Here is a 20,974-nt window from a genome sequence, read left to right on the forward strand (position 1 = left end):
GGAAGGTCAGAGGGCGGCGTCATCAGTCCTAGGTCCTAGACCGCATAAACACTGGGTTCTAACCACCAGGATCTGATTGCCGACTCCTGCTCCTTCTACCATGTTTCTCTACATTCTGAGGTGACTCAGTGAAACAGGTGGCTTCAGTCTGGGGCACAGCAGGACTTCATAAGGGATACCTGGGCACAGAAGCTTTTTAGTGAGTCAATTACTACATCTCTGGGCTCTGAAAAGTGATGTCCCAAAAAGTGAGTTGTAGAATGACCATGTAAGCCAGCGATTCCACTCCTTCAGGGAATATAACCAATAGATTTCAAAATAGAACATTGAGTGGATATTTGTACATCCATATTCAAAGCAGTATTCACAGCAGCTTGAAAATGGAAGCACCTTACTCATGAGTGGATAGATTAAAAAAAAAAAAAAAAAAGGTCAGAGTAGAGCTGCTGAGCTCCATCTCCAGACTCCACGTGTGGAAGATCTCTGACCTTGTGACCACAGCTTCTTAATGGAACAGGCCTGGACCCTCGTAACCAGAAAGACCAAACGCTAGTCCGCACCACCTCTTGGCATCTCCCTGCCGAGTCTTCACCTGGTCTAGGTATACCACACCCTAACCATTCTGTGCTTAAGACCCAAGGCCTGCTGGGAGAAAAACATTAGAAGCTCAATGGCTAAGAGTGATGGCTGCTGATGGCATGGTGGTGCACCTCTGGGGTCCCAGCACTCTGGGAGGCAGAGACAGTCGGATCTCTCTGAGTTCAAGGCCAGTCTGTCTCAGGAAAAAAACAAAAGTGTTTGCTGCTCTTCCAGAGAACCAAGTTTATTTTCTAGATGGCTCACAACCAAGGGATCTGATGAGGCAAGGCCTTTGGGGCCTCTCTAGGCATCTGAGCTGGTGAACACAGAGACACACTCACTACACATAATTAAAAGTAAGGTAAATATTTTAAAAATAACATTACGCCAGTGCTGGTGTGCCAAAGACTGACCCTGAGCTATGAGCCAGAGAAATATCTCAGACTGACCCTGAGCCATGAGCCAGAGAAATCTCTCACACTGACCCTGAGTCAGAGACAGAGAGTCCCTCCGACCGACCCTGGGCTGGGAGTCAAAGGATTTCTCCCTTAGAAAAACATTGACTCAAGATGACAGGAATAGATTAGCACAGAAAAGACTTACTGAGGGAATTTGCAAGATAGTAGCCCTCAGCTCCACTAACAGCCTCCCTTTGAGCTGGAGTCAATGCAAATTCCAGCTCGAATTCCTCCCTCCTAACAGCTCACCTTCCCCCTTCCCTCCTTTTCCCTCGTTTATATTCTGTACCTTGGCTTTCAATAAACGGACCTTGACAAGATTTAGCTTGGTCCCATTCTTCTTTCTCTCCCGTTTTGCCTTTCAGGTAAGGGTCCCTCTCGAGTCCCACCCAATAACTAGTTCCGCAGGCGGGACACTGGTGGCACAGGCCAGTAGGATTTGTTGAAGGAGGCAGAAGCAGGAGGATTTCTGTGAGTTCTACAAATGGAGTCCAGGACGGCCAAGGCTACACAGAGAAACCCTGTATCAAAATAAAGTTACAAACAATCTATTTGGTATATTTTAAAAGGTAAAATGTTTCTCCAGGTCTCTTCTCTCCTACCCCAAAAGCAGCAAATGCAAACATTAGGGTTCATCCTAGAAAAGAGAAGGGCGAGGCAGCTTTTTACCTTTATCAGGTTTCATCAAAGGGTGGAAAGAAAAGGGCATGTGTTACCGTGTAAGGCATTTCCACCCGGCTGCCTGACAGGGCCAGGGGGACCACGTTCCCTAAGAGATCCGGGGCCTGGAAGGAAGCCTCCCCCCAACAGCTGCTGAGTGGTTAAGAGAAGTAAGCAAGTAAGTGAAAACTCAGCTCTCCACCCCTTCAGAAATGGACCGGTTGGTGGACTGGTATCGGCGGGGAGACCCTGAATATCCCAGCTCCTCCTCAGGGGAACCAGGGAGCGGCTTCCGCAGCTGGAGTCAGTCTACTCGAAGTCCTCATGACCAGGCCAGCTTTTAAGCAAAGAGATGGAAGTCTTTTTCCTTCAGAAAAGCAAAAACCAATTGTGGCTAATTTTACTGAAAACACACGATCACTCAAAATTGGCCAGGACTAGGAGAGCAAAGGGAGGCTGCGTGCCAGGCCCTGTCCTCACGCAAGCGCACTGGGCCCGTTCAGGGTGTTCGTAAGTATAAGGGGGATGAGTTTTAAGTGTTGAACAGTGATCTTAGAACGACGCCAACAGCAGCCGCGCGGAAAGGGCTGCACAGGGGTCACACGCTGCAGCTCCCTGCTTCTAGAGGCTTCAGCGCCCCGCGCCCTGGCTTTGTCAACCAGGTATGTCCTTCAGGCCCTTCTGCGTCAGGCCAGAGGGCCGCACACCGACAGCCTTCAGGTCCCCGTGGCAGCTGTTGCTTCTGCTCCTCTCGGGCAAGTCTGTCAACAGTGAGGAGGAAAGAGGGGAGCTTTCCCGGGTGCCTGCTTTTTCTTTTACTTTTCAGCTGAGGGTAGAGACAGCAGTGCATCTGTTTGTAGATACGTTGGTGGTCATGATCTGCCCTGAGGCATCACGAAGTGCCAGAGGGCACAGCTCCCCACCATTTATAACTGTGGCCGCGCGGTCATTGAGACGAGTTGGTACATGTTCCGAAGGAAATGCGTCCCACGGGGTATCAGCATCGTTCTTCTCTACAGCGCGGAAGAAACAGAAACAGTTCTGCGTCTGCTTTCCTATTTGATTTGAGACAGAGTCTCACTATGTAGCCTAGGTCCTCCTGCATTGTCTTCCCAAGTGCTAGACCACAGGTGTGCTCTACCATGCTGACTCAGTGACTCAGCCCGGGGGGGGGGGGGGGGGGGGGGGGGGGGGGGGGCTGGCCACCCTGTACAGGACATCTTCAGCAAGGGAGTGAATCTCTGGCAATGTTTTCCTGGTTTTGATGCTGGAAATTGAACCCAGTGCCTCAAGCACGTCAGCGTAGACATGTTACGTATGCAGGCCCTCTAGATGAGATGAAACACACACAGACACACGATCTTGTAAAAGAGTGATCCACAAATAAATGAAGAGATTGTGGTCTAGCCGTGGGAAGAGCACTACACACAGTGAAATGGAGGAAACTGCTGGTTTGTGAGACAACGTGAATGAACATGCGTAATGAGGAGGCAAATTCACCAGGGCGTTTATGTGGAACTTCAGGGCACCTAGAATTCTCTCTGCTGAGCCACAGGTCACTGGTTAGCCGGCTCTGAGGTGGGGCTGAGGAGGAAGCGGCTGAAAAGGCCGTGGGACAGGAATATTGCTTGTGGAGCTGGGCACGCTGCTGCGTGTCTCTAAACCCCAGCGCTCGGGAGGCAGAGGCAGTGGATCTGAGGCCAGCCTGGGTCTACAGAGTGAGGTCCAGGACAGCCAGGGCTACACAGAGAGACCCTGTCTGTCCGGAAAAACAACAACAACAAAAATCAAAGTTCGTTGGTGAGAGCAGGGCTGTAGCCCAGTTGTGGAATGCTTGCTTCCGGCTCCATCCCACAACACAGAAATCCATCGTGGCAAACTCTCGGCAATCCCAGGAGCTGGCGGCAGGAAAATCACAAGTCCCAGCTCATGTTTGACAAATAGCAAATTCCAGGCCAGGGGTTATGTGAAACCTTATCTGAAAACAAACGAATAAATACAACAGGGACAACGAGCAGGCGAGTTACAACCAAGGGAGTGGGTCTATGGCTTCCAAACGCTTATCTGAGCTTTTGACATTCTTAGCTTTTGAAGAAGTCAGTGGTCTCTTAGGACAATACATTCCCACTACATTCCAAAAGAGAGCCTTCAGGATGTCGGGACAAAGAATGGCTCTAGAGGGGATAAGGACAGGAGATAATTTGGCTTTGTATCTGGACCACCCCATCCACGTTAGGCTACGTTAATTGTATCAAGTCCCATTACGCTGATAAAGATTTTCTTATCAGTTTCTGAGTAAGTTGACTAATGCCAGGAAGGAATTGCATTTCAGCTGCCTGCAGCAAAAAAAATGTTACGCAAGACTTGACTGGAAGACTGGTAGTGCAAACAGGAAGCCAGAGAACGGGTTTCTAAACTCAGGGATTCAGGTGTGGAACCATTTGAGTGGCAAGAGGAAAGCGTTTGAATGAGTGGCCTTCAAGACCGGGAATCTCAGACCGTCCTGTTTCAGTGATAAATCCACTGATAATCAAGTTAGGTTCTCTTTCAAAGACCTGGTAAATAGATGAAAAGTGCTCCCAAGGTCTTGAGAACGTTGGAGGTTTAGCTAAGTATTCTTTGTTTATTTGTTTTTGTTTTCCGAGACAGACTTTCTCTGTGTAGTCCTGGCTGTCCTGGAACTTCTGTTGACCAGGTTGGCCTTGAACTCTCGGTGATCCTCCTGCCTCTACCTCCTGGGTGCTGGGATTAAAGGCGTGTGTTACCACTGCCTTCCTGGCACTGTCCTCCATTCATACGTGTCGGAAAGCTGAGACCCATCCTTGACATTTTAAATGCACCCCTTAATCACCAATTACCATTCTCTCTCTCCTTTTGTTTGTTTTTGGGTTTTGATGACAGCACCTTGCCATGCAGTCCCGACTGGCCTGGTGCTTTCTGTGTAGTGCAGCTGACTTCAAAATCGCAGCAACCCTCCGACCTCAGCCCCCCAAAATGCTGAGATTAAAGGTGTGTGCCGCTCTATCATACTTAAATGTTTTAACTATTTATTTTATGTGCATGGCTGTTTTACCTGCATGTATGCCTGTGTACCATGTGTATGGCTGGCACCCACAGAGGTCAGGAAAGGGCATTGAATACCCTGAATATTGGAATGAGAAATGACTGTGAGCCACCATGTGGGTGCTGGGAACTGAACCCCAAGAACAACAAGTGCCATGTGCCCATAACCGTTGACTCCACCCCCTTTTTGTTTGAGATGGGGTCTTCTATGAAGCCGAGGCTCACCTCAACCTGGTAATCTTCCTACCTCAGACTCTTAAGTGCTAGGATTATAGGTAGGAGCCAGCATATCCAACTGTCTCTAAATAGTCTTTACAGTCATTGCTCTCCTTAAAACAAAATCTCCCCACTCCACCCAATCCCCCCATGTTCTTCCTCTATTAATATCAGTATCAAGCCCCAAATCAATGGTATTGTTTAAATGGTGGCATAATTTGTTTCACTCAGGACCTTTTTTACCGCCCTGGGAGGAACGCCTCCACCTGCGGCAGGAATGTCAGGGGCAGAATATTTGTTCCCATCTTCATCTTCAGCGCAGTTTAGGAGCTCAGAGGCGACAAGCCATCAGACTCCCTCCTCCGTTCCTCCATGAGACCTCCTGTATCCTGAGCACATCTCTGTTTCTGTTTGCACTCTGAGCTATCTCGGAACAAAAGCTACAGAGAAGTCCAGGAAAGAGCTCCTGAGCAGGAGCCAGATTTTTCTAGGGTTGGGGCGCCTAGGGCTCATAGCTTGCTCTGTCCTTAGCCTCTCTCGTACCACCCGGTCCACTGCAGCCAAGATGGTGTGTGACATGCCACCAAGCACCCACCACGCTGCCAGCTGTGGCCAAGACACAGGAGATCGCTGACAAGGTGAAGCCCCAGCTTGAAGAGCAAGAAAATCAGAAGTTCCCTATCTGTAAAGCCAAATCCTGCATCAGACAAATGGTAGCCAGCATCAGTCTTCATCAAGGTTGAGGTTAGTGATGATAAATACGTGCACTTGAGGGTATCTGAAGCCCTCCCTCAGGAAAACAAGCCTTTGACCTTGTCTTCCTACCAGACCAACAAAGAAAAACACGATGAACTTGACCTACTGCTGATTCTGAAGCCCCTTCGACAAACACTTCATCTTTCCAATCTGTGTTTGGGACCACAAAGTAAATATCCCTCTGTGACTGAGGGGGCGGAATTAAGCAGCTTCTTTTGTGATTCCCAAACTGCACTGTATTTTTCTTCCAAATAATTATTTTCAGCAAGCTGTGTATGATATACATATATATGTGTGTGTGTGTGTGTGTGTGTATCTTGAGCAGTATTTCCCAGAGACCCAAAGTTTGCTTGAATCTCACATTCAACTTCAATTCCTCAGTAAAGAGATACAGCTAAATTGACTCTTCCTGGTTTTCAGAAGTCCTTGGGGCCTTGGCAGGCATATTTATTTTCATTAGAGACCCTGTTCCCCATCCTTTTTGCTCCTCCTCCCTCAGAAGTCTATGTAATGTCTCTTTTTGAGATTCTCAATGACTGTGCCTTCTCTTTATCTATCTATCGTTCTCTCTCTCCTCTACCCAAGTTTAGCCCATGGTGGCACCTCAAACACACAATACAGCTGAAGATGATCTTAAACTTCCGGCCCTCCTGCCCTCACTTCCCCAATGCAGATTAAAGGCAAGTACCATCATGTCTGGCTTATTCGGTTCTGGGGATCAAATCCAGTGCCGTGTTTGAGCAAACACTCTGTCTACCACCTGAGCTACGTTCCCTAGCCTACTCTCATTGCTTCTTCTTCAAAGTAGCTTTCGCAGTGGTAATTTGTTATTGGTGTGCTTGCTTATCTGCTTGCCTCGCCAGAATGCGAGCTCTGTAACAATGGGAGCAGCTTGCCCGTCACTGTCATTCAGACCATTGTTGAATGAGAGATCGGGCACTTGGAATTTCTTGGGGTTAAGCATCTTACTTACTGGTCAGCCTTCGTGAGCCATCAGAATCGTAAGGTCCAAAAGAGTGCAAAAGAGAGAGTTATGATATTCTCTCCAAATAAGAAAGGTAGTGTGGCCGGTTAAGTAGGAAGTGACTCCAGAGAAATGAAGGGTATTGAGGATGGCACTCACTCAAGGGAACCAGACAAGGCCCTTCAGACAAAGGCCTGTGTAAAAACAATGAACTGCATTAGCCTCTGAGGACACCAAACCGTCCTGTGTGGCCAGAGAATAAGGTCGGAAAGGGTTGATGGTTGGTGGTGAATCCACAGAGAAAAGGGCCTATGAAACTTAGCATGGGCGTTTGGCTTTATCCTCAGTGCACTAGACAAGACTTTTTTCCCCCTCCAGTTTTCTTTTTGTTTAGATCTAATTAATATCCATGAATACTGAGGAAAGTCACTTACTATCGTAAATCTTAGGCTTTGGCTTTTGTTGAATGGTTTATGAGAGACGAAAAATGATCTACAGAAGTCCCTAGGGGGGCGGTGCTCACTGAACATCGCTTCCCCTCTCTTCTCCACATGCAGGCTTATTTCAGCACCGTGGCTATGAGGCAGGCCGGAGGAACTGCAGTTTCCAGTTAGGACACAAGAGGGAGCATGAGCTTTAACCTGTGCAGAGGGTCCCAGGCTTTCGCATCAGCCTCCCATAGCTCAAGACTCACCTGATGCCATCCCAGGACTGATAACTGCCCTCCAGCTCCATGGAAACGTATCTGAAGGAAAAATCTCTGGTGAGCACAGTGTATTTACTTATAACAGCTGTTCATGGTTTTTGTTTTTTTTTAAGGTGTTTTGTTTCGTTTTTGAGACAGTTCTCTCACGATTCGGCCCTGGCTGGCCTGGAGTTCATCAAGTCAACCAGGCTGGCCTGGACCTCGGAGACCCACCTGCCTCTGCTTTCCTGAGTGCTAGGATTAAAGGTGAGAGCTCTTTAAGTGGTTGGTGTCACTGAATGTCTCTTTATGGGCGGCTTCTTTATGTGATACCTCTGAATTTAATTCCTTTAGGAGCCCACAGGACTGTTCAGGTCCTCACATTACAGGGAGACCTGTAATGACATTAACTAGCAAATGGCAGATGTTAGATCAGCACCCAGACCTGCTGGATCTTAGCCCATTTTACTTACTTCAGGTCAAGTCCCACATTTGACAGGGAGGGTCCATCAGGCGATGGGTGAGTGGCAGGTATAACGTATGATCCTGAGAGAGGCCTCTGTGGAGGTGAGCTCACAGACACTGAGGACCCCTAGTACGGCCTAGTGCCCAGTCACTGCTGTGCACACACCGCCGAGGGCAGGGGGCGCTTGAGAGTCAGCCATTTCGCCGTGGCGGCCCTGGGAGAGAACTCCCCACAGTGCTGCAAAAATCTTCTCACGTGTCGGGTCTCAACCAACATGTCACTCTCTCAGAGGCTTTTCCTGTTTGATGGCCCTCTTTGCTAGTCACTTCCTTACCCTTCACTTCCTTACCCTTCACTTCCTTACCCTTCACTTCCTTTCCCTTCATCTTTTATTTTTTTTATTTTTTCCCCTCTTGGAGACAGGGTCTCAGGTAGCTCAGGTTAGCCTTCAACTTGCTGTATACCAGAGGATCTCATGGAACTTCTGATTCTCCTGCGTCTACCTCCCTACTGCCGGGATTACAGGTTTGCGCCACCATGCCCTGTTTACGTGGCCCTGGGGACAGAACTCAGGGACCCATGCCTGCCCGGTGAGCATTCCACCAACTGAACTGCCCTCCCACATCTCTCCTATGTCTCTCCCTACGTGGAAATTTCCTATGTGTTTTGTTTTCTCAGTGCCTGTCTTCCACCTAGGATCCTGGCTTCTCAGTAATGCTTACGTTTTGTGCCTAGAACACTGCTTGGCCCATACTAAGGGACCAATAAACTCTCTGTGGGCTAAACGCATGGATGAGTGGATGATAGAATGGCCAACGAGTAGCAGCAGAGGGTGGCAAGCGTTACATCAGGAAGATTTTAGTAAAGACAACTCTTCCAGCAACAGCGATTACCCCAAATCGAAGCAGCCAGCCCTCAACGAGGAAGGGAGGCTGTCAAAGACTGGAGGGCCCCACATTGCTTTGGTTGGGAAAGGTTGATTTGAGTGTCCTTTGGCTCCTCAATGAAATTGCAAGTGTTGAAATTAAAACCGTGTTGACGGGAAGCTGTCTGCTGCCCTGTTAAGTTATAGAGCAGGCATTCTCTCTGTTCGGCTGTTGACAAACAAGAGGCCCGGAAGCTAGGAGAGGCAGAGGCAAGGGGATTGACTGAGGTGATGGTGGGGTTGATGTTACTGGAGCAAAATAGTACAATTGTGAATAATTGTTTCTGGGTAGTTACTGCCTTTACCATTGGGGCCTTGTTCCCTTCTTCTGGACCCCACGGTCCCTGTGACTTTCTTCCTTCCTCACAGGCTCTCTTGATTTCCTTTCTCCCCGAAGGCATCATTAGTCACTAAGTCTTGCCCTTTACATCACCTAGTGTCTCCCAACCCAAGACTTATCTTTCTGAAAACTACCCCACCAGCTCTTATCCTGTTTTCCCTGCCCCAAATATCGAAGAACAACCAATCCATTCTCTGTTATGTAGGCTAAAATCTTTCAGAAATAAACGTCACCCACCCCTCCCTCAGATAAAAGCTTACAACAGCTCTGTGTGCTCCTGGTTGTCAAGCTCATCATGCTGAGTGCTGATCATCACGGGCCTGAGGCGCCTCTCCTGTCTCACTGCTGCCTGCTCGAGGCTCTGTGAGGTTCCCTCAGCTTCACATCGGTTTCTGCCTCATGGGTCTCTGCTCACGCTGGTCTACCTACTGGCCCTGGCCGCTTCTCTTTGCATTTAATGCCTACTCTCCTTGAATTTCAAGTCTGCACCCAGGGCTCAGGACACATGCTGCGTGCCAGGCCTGAGGTCTCGGGCACCTCTCCACTTACCTGCCCTGATACGAGGAAACAGCTAGGTCTTGCCAAACAGATTGGCTTAGTTTCTCTTCCTGGAGCCGTGATAAAGCATCCCGACAAAAGCAACCTGGGGGAGCCGGGGTCTACCTTGGCTCACAGGTCAAGGAGCAGTGTGGTGGGAAGGTAAACAGCAGGCGCTTTAGGGCAGCCGCTCACGGGCACCCTGTATCCGCAGAGTGTGCTCAGCTTGCCTTCCCCATGCCCAGGGGAGCGCCTCATCCCTGGAAATGGTGCAGCCCACGGCTAAGTCCTCCTACTTCTGTTAACCTCACCAAAATAACCTCCCCAGGCACACCCAAAGGCCCATCTCCCTGGTGATTCTAGAGTTTGTCAAGTTAACATTTCACACTAACCACTATCTATCTTTGATTTAACTCTTGCTTTTCAAAAAAAATTGAACAAGGCTTGCTTTTCCTCCTCCCATTAGCTAAGAGATCACAAACTGGTTATCACTGGTGATGCATCAAAGAGGCTATGTGTGGTTCATTCCTATCTCCATAGGCTTAGTGTGAAAGTCAATGAGATGCCAGATGTGAAACTCCTTATAAATATTTGTGTACATATTTATTCAGCAGTTTCTCAGCAAAACTAAGGATGCCCCAGGAGGTGCTGTGTCAGGTGGTAGTGTGGCCTTGGCGTTTGTCGAGTGGAGGTTGGTGTGTCTCACACCCTTCCATCCAGCTGCAGACACTGAACTCCTTTGGGTCAGGAACCATGTGCTGCTGACCTTCACACACAGAAAGTGTGTGTTAGTGAACTTTCCACTACTGTATCAGATGTCTGAGGCAAGCAGCCTACAATGATGAGAGGTTTGTTTTGGCTCACAGTTTTGGAAGTCAAGTCCATGATAGGTCGGTCCTGTGGACAGAGTATGTAGCATGATAAAATTGCTTAGCTCATGGCCAGACACTAAAGAGAGAGGGAGGGCCCAGGGGCGCGTTCTGGCCTTTGACAGCCATCCTAACCATCTTAGGACTTGCCAGCAGGTTGGTCCTCCTGTACTGGTTAGTTTCATGTCAACTTGACAGAACATAAAGTAACCAGGAGAGAGGGTCTCTCAACTGAGAAAATGTCTCTGTAAGGCTGGCCTATGGGCAAGTCTGTCAGGCATCTTCTTAATTAATGATCAATGTAGGGACGCCCAGCCCTCTGTGGTGGTCCTGGGATTGTATAAGGAACAGCATCTATCCATGGCTTCTGTTTCTGTTCCTGCCCAGACTTCCTTTGGTGATGGACCGTGATGTGGAAGTATAAGCAAAGCGAACCCTTCCTCCCCAAGATGCTTTCGGTCATGAGGTTTGTCACAGCAGCAGAGATGCTAGCTGAGACAGTCCCCCGGTTTCCCAATGGCACCACTGTAGGGACCAAACCTTCACTATATCAATTCATGAGAAATAGTTCAGCTTAAAACTGTATCAAGGGGCTCAGGAGATATTTCCATCAAATGAACAGCATCCCTGGGTAGGGGGAGGAAAAACTTATGCAAACTCATGGAGAAGTTATGGAGTCCGCCATGATCAGAGCACTCCAGGTAGTTTAATGTGGATACAGGTCCAGGCATGAGGAGTATATGGTCAGGAATAACGGTGAAGGCTGGAAGAGCCAAGTGTTCCTGGAGGGTGGCAGGAACATTTCTAAAATGGACTTAGGGAGAGGCTTCTGCTGCCATGTGGGTGTGGTACAGGTAATCCTGATGGCTCTTGTGGGAGCAGGGCAGCAAGGAGGCCGAGCCACACAACTGAAAGGACGGGGTGGCATGAAGCATTCCCGAGAGACAGAACAGACCAGCACGAGTGAAGGGGCAGCAGGCAGGCCAGCAAGCCAGGGGATAGTGGGTATTTGCTGGGCTCTGCCCCTTGGGTGTGTAAATGGCAAATGTTTGCTCTGTGTGTCTCCCATTCCAGCCCTGAAGGCAGTGCTGTGTTCTGGCGACAGGCCGGGCTCTTCGTGTGCATTTTAACCAGGTTCACCTCCTAAGGAGATGCGCATGGGGAGAATGAACTTACGTGTTTGTTCATTTGCAAACAGAGAAGCTGAGGTGCAGAGGAGAGGCCAGAACAATGGACACAGGAGGTAGCGGTGGAGAAGCTCCTCATTGGTGTTCTCCAGAGCCTTTTCCATTTCAGGACTAGTAAAGCCATCATCCCTGTTCCTGGCCTGTGACTTAGACTCTGCCCTAATCGTAGGTGGACTTTATGTCTCCATTCTTTTGAATGTGGCCGGCCTCGGGGCTTGTTTTGGCTCATAGCTGCAAATGGGATTTCTGAGACTTTAGGATACGTCTTCTACCTTTGTGCTCTTGGGAGGCCAGCGTGGGGCTACCTGATGGTTGCTCTAGACTACTGGTGAACGAGCCTACATGGAGAAGAAATGCGGTGCCCAGACCTCAGCTGGCACCAACACCCAGACCTTCCAGCTGAATGCATCTGACAAATGAGCCCAGATAACGCTAAGGAAGGGGCCATCCAGCCCCCCCCCACAGCCCTGTGATAAATAATACATGATCACTGTTCCAAGCAATTGAATTTGGGGAGCGGTTCATTATGACTGGAGTAATTTATGTGTTCATTCCAGATGGCATCTACTTACGCTGCTACTCTGAGCAGTGACTCTCATTTTATGAAAAGCATCAATTTTATGTCTTGTGTAAAAACCAAGGTCCCGAAGCACCGATTCCTCTACCCTAGAAATTAGAAGAGATCAAAGGCAGTTTTATTTGTAGAAGTCTTAAAGCGAATGGTATCCACTGAATAACCACAAGGAGTCTAGTAGAAAATGTTCCGAACCTGGACACAGACTAGAAGATTGATACCTGCTTCTTCCGTTTACCAACTGTGTGATCTAGGCTTTTTCTTGTCTATAAGAGGGAGCTGACTCCCTCGGAGTGGGTTGTTTGTGGGCTGAGAAAAAAATGTGAACCTTAAAAACAAGGTTAACAGCAGGTACCTTGTACAGCTGTACTGAGAATGAACGGATCACGGTGATTACATTTGATGGCCAATTTGACTCAAGGCAAAAGGCAGAAATTTGTCTTTCTTCCCGTTCTTGGGCATTTGGATCTAGACAATGACAATCTAAATCATTTGATTTAGTTTGTTCTTCTCTGTGGCGGTCAAGCACCAGTGACTAGGGACGTAGGTTACTGGGGGCGTAAGTGACACAACCCTAATGCCAGGAGCGTCTTTTCGATCCTTTAAGATCTAAGTGCAAGGGGCTTGAACTGCATATTCACATTTCATCAGTCTTGTAATTTCAAAGTTCCTCGTGTGGTTTCCACAAATTCCATAAGCTTTTATTGCTGTCTCCTCTCTCTCTCTCTCTCTCTCTCTCTCTCTCTCTCTCTCTCTCTTTCTCTCATTAGGACAGACTGAAACTTTGCTTGCTTCACACACAAGCACCCTCACATCTCCCTCTCCAGAGAGCATGCCTGGCTCTGACAGTCTTTCCTAAAGCCTTCGGGGTCACAGGAGGTGCCCTGTCACACACACACACTGCAAACCGCGTCTCCGCCTTTGGCTGTTCCAACACTTGAATACTTGTTTACTTCTTAGCGTTTTTTTTGTTTTTTTTTTTTTTTTTAAGACAGGGTTTTTCTGTGTAGCCCTGGCTCTCCTGGACTCGCTTTGAAGACCAGGCTGGCCTCGAACTCACAGGGATCCACTTGCCTCAGCCTCTCTGAGCACCGAGATAAAAGGCGTGTACCACTGCACCCTGCTCTTTTTTCTTTTTAAAAACATACCAGTTTGGTCACTCGTTTTCCAACTCCATCAAGGCCCAGCACTGAAGAAAAGGCTCTTCTGTGTCCTGGGAGCCATGACTCTAAGGAGTGGTGGAATAAAATGGCATTGTTATAATGACCACAGTGCCTCATAGTTAGTGAATGCTTGCTGAGTGCCTGGCTTTCTCTCAAGTGTCGCCCAGTGTCTTTTTCCCATTTGATCTTCACAATAACTGCGTGGCGGTTTTTGTTATTGATTTTCCTAAAGACAATAAAGGGGTGCATGCATGTGTCAGAAAAATGAGGTAACTGACCTAAGATCAGCCAGCCAGCCAGTGGTGGAGCAAGGATAAAAAGCCTAGTCAGTGTGAGGCGAAGCTCTTTCTTTTATTACACGGCCTTCCTGGGGAGAGAGAAAGAGGAGGCGACCAGTCCTGGGGCTCCATGAAGGCCATGCCATCTGTCTTCATATTGTTTCACAACTTTGAAAGGATTGTTTCGTATGCTGTCTCATTGTTCCTGTGAAGAATGCCTACTCGTTAGCCATCCCTTGCAGTCTGAAATGAGACGAAGCCAGGCTTTGTGGGAGCAAGCTCAGCACAGGTTGTTTGGTTTTCAGACTGGAAGTTCTAGGTGAGTAGGGGAGTCAGGTGACTGGGGGTGTTCCTGGCATGGTCACGTGGAGAAGAAGGGTCGGGAGAACCCATACATACCTGAAGTCACCAGGAGCTGTGCGGGACGGCGGCTGCTGTAGGTGGGATGGGGGTGGGCAGGAGCCAGACCCGCAGTGGGAACTTGACAACAAGGGCTGGTGAGCAGCTCTAACAGCGTAAAGGTTAGGAGACTGGTGGAGAGGCAGAGAGGCTGTCCACCTGGGCTGTTCGCTGGGCCAGAGACAAGTCATAATGGAACTGAGGAAAATGGGCAGTTGCTATCTGACTCACACTTCTAAGCCTGGGGTAGGGATGACTACAGAAAACAACTAAGAAGGGCTGGAGAGATGGCTCAGTGGGTAAGAACACTGGCTGCTCTTCCAGAGGACCCAGGTTCAAATCCCAGCACCCACATGGCAGCTCACAACTGTCTGTTCCAGGGGATCTGACCCCCTCACACAGACATATATGCAGGCAAAATACCAGTGCACATGAAATAGAAAGAAAGAAAGAAAGAAAGAAAGAAAGAAAGAAAGAAAGAAAGAAAGAAAGAACAACTCTAGACCCAAACTGTCAGTCCGGTGACCTCACGACAATGGTGCTCCGCACCTCCTGAACCTACCACTCCTGGTGAGGTTCAGACAAGAACTTTTACCACCCCAGTTGGCAGCCTCTATGCTCCTGCTGGCGATGGGGAATGGGAGTTATTTTATCAAAGTTGATGACATCTCAAAAGGCTATTCAGGCCCCTGACACAGAGGGTGGGGAGAGAGGCAGATATCAGGAAGCGGCTGCCTCAGTCCAGGCCGGAAGCCCTGCGCCCTGAACCAGGATACCTTGCGCAGAGAGAAGGAAATGGAAGAGGAAGGACAGCGTGCGTTCAGATAGCATCGTTATCAGGCCCACAGGGCACGGACCACGAAGGGACAGCTGTGCGGGCGGAGGATGACATCCAACCTCCCAGCTCAGCTTTCACTTGCAGACAGGTGTGTTCCCTCCTCCAGAGTTCAGGAGAATGGAGGGAAGCCTTTTGCAAATAGCAAAACTCCGCCTTCATCTAAGTCATCCTCAGAGCCCTGTAGACACCCTGGAGGTGCAGACTGTGGAATGTGGGCTAAGAATCGGGGCAGACCAGACTGTAATAGTCACCCAGGTATACAGGGCCAGTCTGGGACTCCCAAGAAATCCTGGATCCTCTGCAACAGCCAGGAACCGAGGGGCGGGGCCGATAGTCCACGGGTCCCGCCCAGGGGCGGGGCCTGAACCCAGCGGGGACCCACTCCCATCTCCGGCTGGAGCCTCAGCCCTCCGCAGCCGAGGTGGGAAGCGGACCCGCCCCGGCCGCCTGTCACCCACCGCCAGCAGTGCGACCGCCCCGCTGCGCTGTCCCGGAGCCAGCTCTGTCCGAGGTAAGGGGCGCGGCCCCGACCCCGCTCTACCCTGCCCGGGAGCAGCCCGTCCGAGTGCACGTCAGCCTCCGGCCGAGCGCGGGAGCGCTGGCCTCGCCCCCTCCCCCCGGGACTCCCAGGTCGGCTGGGAGGCAGCGACCGCTGGGGCTGGGGCCGTGAGAGGGGGCTGGGGGCATCTGGCAGCGAGACCGGGGGGGGGGGGGGCAGGCTGCTGAGGGCAGCGGAGGGATGCTGAGAGGATGGAGGGGAGGCAGGCGAGAGGAGGGGCGTGCAGGTGGAGAGCTGGTGGGGAGGCGCTCTGGGAAGGAGCAAGGGCTGGAGGAAGGGGCTCGGGGCAGCAGCGGGTGTTTGGTCGGGTTGAGGATCAGGGCTTCCTGGACGGGAGTGTGGTTAGCTGGGAGTGGAAGGCTGCAGAACAGAGCCCAGCTGGTACCCGAGAGGGGTCTCGGTGTATGGAGACAGAGGGGCGGGGCTTGGAGGGGACAAGCTGGGAAAAAGGGGAAGGGGGAAGCCAGCTGGGTCAGAGGGAGGGCTGGGAGCCCTGCATACGGGCGAGGGACACCTGAGTTCTGGGGGAGGCGGATGGCTCTGGGAAGGAGCAAGGTCTTGCAGTTGGAAACTTGGAGAATGAGCCTGTAGGGGTGACAGGTCAGGTCACGGAACAGGCCACTGTGGGTGCGAGGTGGGAAATGTTCTGAGGGTCCAGTACGGCCTTGGCACGAGCTGTGACTTGGCTCCTCACAGCATGAGGACAGCAGGCACTGGACCAGACTACAACGCCAACTGGAGTCACTGGCAGGAAGAGAATAGCAGACAGAAAAATTCATCCACAAGCAACTCCGTCCCGGAGTCAAGCATGGGGACTTGGGCTGGACAGGATGACAGGCTCTAGAAGGCAACAGAGGGGCGGAGTGGAGGGCATGTTTCCCTCCCGCCTTCCCGGAATCCAGATGAAAAGCTGTGGACTGTGAGTGGAATGTGTGTGTGTGTCTGTGATTGTGAGTGTGTACCCCCGTGCGAGCAGATAGAGCACCCTAACATGGAAGAAGAGGGAGAGCATTTGCTATGCAAGCAGGAGGACCTAAGTTCAGATCCTCAGCACGTAAGAGCGAGGCGTCATCTCTGTGCCTGTAACCCCAGCAGCGGGGCAGAGACAGGGTGAGTCCCTAGAATGTAAGAAGTGACCGTCTCAGAGAGTAAAGTGGCGGGGCTGGGCTCATCAGTTAGCACTTGTTGCTCTAGCAGAGGACAAGAGCCCAGTGCTCAGGAACAGCCTGTGGCTGGAAACCATCCTAACGGCACCCTCTTCTGACCTCAGCAGGCACCAGGCACTAAGACATCCACACACAACTCAAATGAAATAACAGAATAAGAATGTGAGGAGGCAACAGAGGAAGATACCCAGAGGCCTCCTTTCACCTCTGCGTGTGCACGCATGCACATCGGGTAAAGGAGTCTATGTATACACCTCACACACACACACACACACACACCACACCACACCACACCACACCACACCACACAATAAAGACAAATAAAAGCAAAGTAGAGGAAGACCGAGGAAGTTGGGAAAGGCCTCCCGTGGGAGTCAGAAACCATAATGTGTTGGGAGCAGAGGAGAGGGATTTGGGGAAGGCGGATTGGCCAGCGAAGTGTCTTGGACATGGAGAGAAACCAACATGGACGGAGCCTGCGCGGCGTGGAAGGTAGAGCGCGTCTGGAGCGACCAGCAGACTGCTCGGCAGTTAGCAAGTGCACCGCACGTGGAGGCTGTGATGGGCGCGACTCTGCAACCCTAAGGGACCTGGGAAAGCAGTGACGCTGGGCAGGGTTGTGGTGGTGGGTGGGTTGGCGATTAGGAATGGTCTTAGGAAAGAGTAAATTGTAAAAGTGTGATTCGGGGGAAGAAGGCTTACAATAGAACAAGATCCACGCACACACACCCAACTCCCTTTAAGAGTTCTTAAAATCTGTGAAAGTGTGTGTGTGTGTCTGTGTGTGTGCGGTATCCACGTGCTGTGTTTAGAGGCGGTGAGCATGTCACAGGGCAGACATGGAGGTCAGAAGACAGCTTTGGGGAGCCAGTTCTGTCCTTCTAGGTATTGCTTTCTGGGCCATCTTAAAGGCTTCCCACCCCCTCCTTACTCCGTTAATAAACGTTCCCCGAGGACAGAGTTGCAGTCATTGAATGTCTGCTGTGTTCCTGTGCTCCCTACAATCTTCCCAACAAAGTGTATTTTACGGAGTCGGAAGACTGCGTTGGCCTAGTAAATTTCCTTATCTAGGTGATAATAAGCGATAGAGCAGGAAACGGAACCTGAGTGGTTTAAGTGGTTTGATTTTTTTTTTAATTTATTTTTATTTTATGTGCATTGTATGTCTCTCTGAGGGTGTCGGGTCCCCTGAGACAGGAGTATACAGACAGTTGTGAGCTGCCATGTGGGTGCTGGGAATTGAACCTGGGTCCCTTGGAAGAGCAGTCAGAGCAGCTCTTCATCACTGAGCCGTCTCTCCAGTCCCCAGTTGGTTTGATTTTTAATCCCCAAACTACCTCTATCACTTAGGATGACTTGATAGAAAGAAATAAAGTTTAGAAGCTAAACATATGTGTGTGTGTGTACATATATGTAAACTTTAGGGCTAACAAAATGGCTTGGGGGACAAAGGAGCTGTCAAGCCTGATGACCTGAGTTCAATCCTGGGACCCACGTGGTGGAAGGAGAGAGCCAGCTCCTCTAAGCTGACCTCTTACTTCTCCCACAGAAGCACAGAGATACAGGAGGGCTCGGCCAGCAGGCCCTGCAGAATCTTCCTATCTCTGCCCTCCCCTCCCCAACACCGGGATTACAGGCACCTGTCACCCTGTCCAGCATTTTTCCTTGGATTCCTGGAATTAAACCCAGGCCCGTGCGCTTTCGAGGCAATGGTTTTACTGACCGAGCACATCTTCCCCAAGCCCGTTAGGCAGCCGTTTACCTGCTGACTGTAATGTTATCACACTTGTTCCAGAAAGCCGTTTTATTCACTCGCTTTGTAGAAAGGAAACTGAGGTTAAGGGTGTGATCTGCCTGTAGCTGTGTAATTACTGAGTTTGCCAGGCTGAGCCCGGGCCTCCCGGACTTAAAGCCATGGTTGCTCTTCCGACTCCATCACAAAACATGTGTGTTCCTTCCCCACTACATTCAGTGAGTTGATCTCTTCCTGCTGGGCTTCGGGCTCTTTCCTTCCCTCTGGCTCCTTTCTTAACCAGAGTCAGCTTCTTCTTTAGGTGTGTACCTCTTGCTGCCCATGAGACAGAAAGATTTGTTCTTCACAACAGCACTTTGAAGGCACACACACACACACACACACACACACACACACACACACACACACCGCCTAGCCTGGGATCAAGAATGGCTTCCCAGATGACCCCTGGGCCTTCATCAGTGTTGCTTGTCATGGAAACAATGAGCCACCTCATTTTGTGACAGTCACTTTATGGGACTGTCACAAAAGAGAGGAACGATTTGATCCATGCTTGTTGTACACGTGCCTGCGTCTCTGTGCGGGCCCCCTTGCCGTGTGACCTGTCTGCTCAGATCTGCCTCAGGCGGCTGCCTGCTGAGATGCTTTCTGCTTCTCTGTGCTGCCCCTGCCCCCTCCCCCAAGAAGGTGCCCTCAGGGGCTTGCTCCTGCCCTCTGTTCTCTAACAACCTGCTGGGAGAGCTGCCCTGTGTCCAGATAAGCAGACTTGACAGCGCAGTGTGGCAAATGCCTTGGTGACTTCAGGCTCTGTCCTGGGAGCGCTGTTGGTGCTTTATTTTCCTCAGGCCCAGCCAACTCAGGGAGTCCTGAGGTAGCAGCTGTCCTGGTTACCCACTGGCTTGTCATGTGACCTTGGATAAATCATGGTTCTTTATGGAGCCTCAGGGTTTCTTAGCTGTCAAGTGAGAGAGTGGGCAGGCCAGACAAACAAGGCCAGCATTTTAAATGTGGGATCGTCAGTGGGACCTGGGTTTCATTCTCAGCACCCACACAGTGGCTCACAATCATCTGTAACTCCAGTCCCAGAGGATCCAACACCCTCTTCTGGCCTCTGTAGACGCTACACACAGGTGGTGCATAGACATACATGCAAGCAAAACACCCATGCACATAAAAGCAAAGAAAATAAATAAAAATAAACAAATCCTTAAAAAGATAGAAAACATCCTTAAAAAATAAAATGAAACGTGTTCTTCCCAGCACACCCCACTCTACTGCTTTAGCATCACTACTAAAGGCAGACAAAGAACATTTATATTCATTCTATTATTTAAACTTTACAGCAGCTTCATGGGGTTGATATTATTTTCAGGTGAGCACGCTTAGAGTTTGAGTAACTGGGACCAGTAGCCAGGCTTCCTGTTATGATAAAGAGAAGAAGCTCCAAGTTCATCGTTTAAAAACCTATCTATCTATCTATCTATCTGTCTGTCTGTCTGTCTGTCTGTCTGTCTATCTATCTATCCATCCATCCATCCAATCTATCTGTTTATTTATCTGTTTAGACAAGGAGGTCTTTTGTAGCCTAGGCTGGCCTCACACTTGATCTGAAGCTGAAGATGACCTTGAATTCCGATCCTCCTGCCTCTGCCTGTTAAGTGCTAACATTACAAGCCTGTACCCAGCTTCAAGAGCCTTTCAATCCCAGCAACTTAAAAAATGTAAAATTGCTGGGCATGGTAGACACGCATTGCTGGACGTTCGAGCATTTGGGAGGCAGAGGCAGAAGCATCATAAATTCAAGACCAGCTATATAAGTGAGTTCCAGAGTAATATCCTGCTTCCCCCAAAAAAGTGTAGGGCTGGAGAGATAGCTCAGAGCTTAAAGACACTTACTACTCTTGCGGAGAACCTGGGTTTGGTTCCAGGTGGGTGGCTCACATCTGCCTATACCTTCAGTTCTAGGGGACCCAGTGCTTTCTTCTGCCTCCAAGGATTCCAGCACACACACGGTGCACAGAAATTTAAGCAGGTTTACAACCTACACATAAATGATAATTTAAAAATATTTCAAAAGGGATAAACTGGTTATATAATGGAAAAAGTAATAGAAGTTTATATTGGTAGTCTGACATATGGGAAAAAGATAAATGTTCATTGAAAAAATAATAATAAGATCCCCTAAGGAATCACTATAAATGTTGGCAGGTGAGCGATGGCTAGGTTTGTCCTGAATTCAGAAGGGGAGGCACTTAGTTCATTATAAAACAGGCCAAATAATAGAGCCCAACTGATGAGGAGCTCAGTTAAAAAAAAAAAATGACTGCAGGAGTTAATTAAAAGCCATGCATGGTGGCGCATGCCTTTGATCCCAGCACTCAGGAGGCCAGAGGCAGGCAGTTCTCTGTGTGTTTGAGGCCAGCCTGGTCTACATAGTGAGTTCCAGGACATGCAGAGCTACACAGAGAAATCCTGTCTCAAAAAACAGGAGGAGAAGAAGAAGAAGAAGAAGAGGAAGAGGAAGAGGAAGAGGAAGAGG

General features: G+C 49.7%; 1 protein-coding gene across 1 annotated transcript in view; it reads left to right on the top strand.

Annotated features, from left to right (window-relative positions):
• The first annotated feature begins 15,402 nt into the window (after nt 1-15,402).
• Rab3b (RAB3B, member RAS oncogene family) overlaps nt 15,403-20,974 on the top strand; it is a 58,695-nt gene continuing 53,123 nt past the window's right edge. The window contains exon 1 of the mRNA XM_055629095.1: nt 15,403-15,468. The gene's annotated coding sequence lies outside the window, so the exon portion shown is untranslated. The remainder of the gene's footprint in view (nt 15,469-20,974) is intronic.

This window comes from Psammomys obesus, unplaced genomic scaffold (genome assembly GCF_907164565.1).
Source record: "Psammomys obesus unplaced genomic scaffold, mPsaObe1.curated_primary_1811, whole genome shotgun sequence".
Lineage (NCBI taxonomy): Eukaryota > Metazoa > Chordata > Mammalia > Rodentia > Muridae > Psammomys > Psammomys obesus.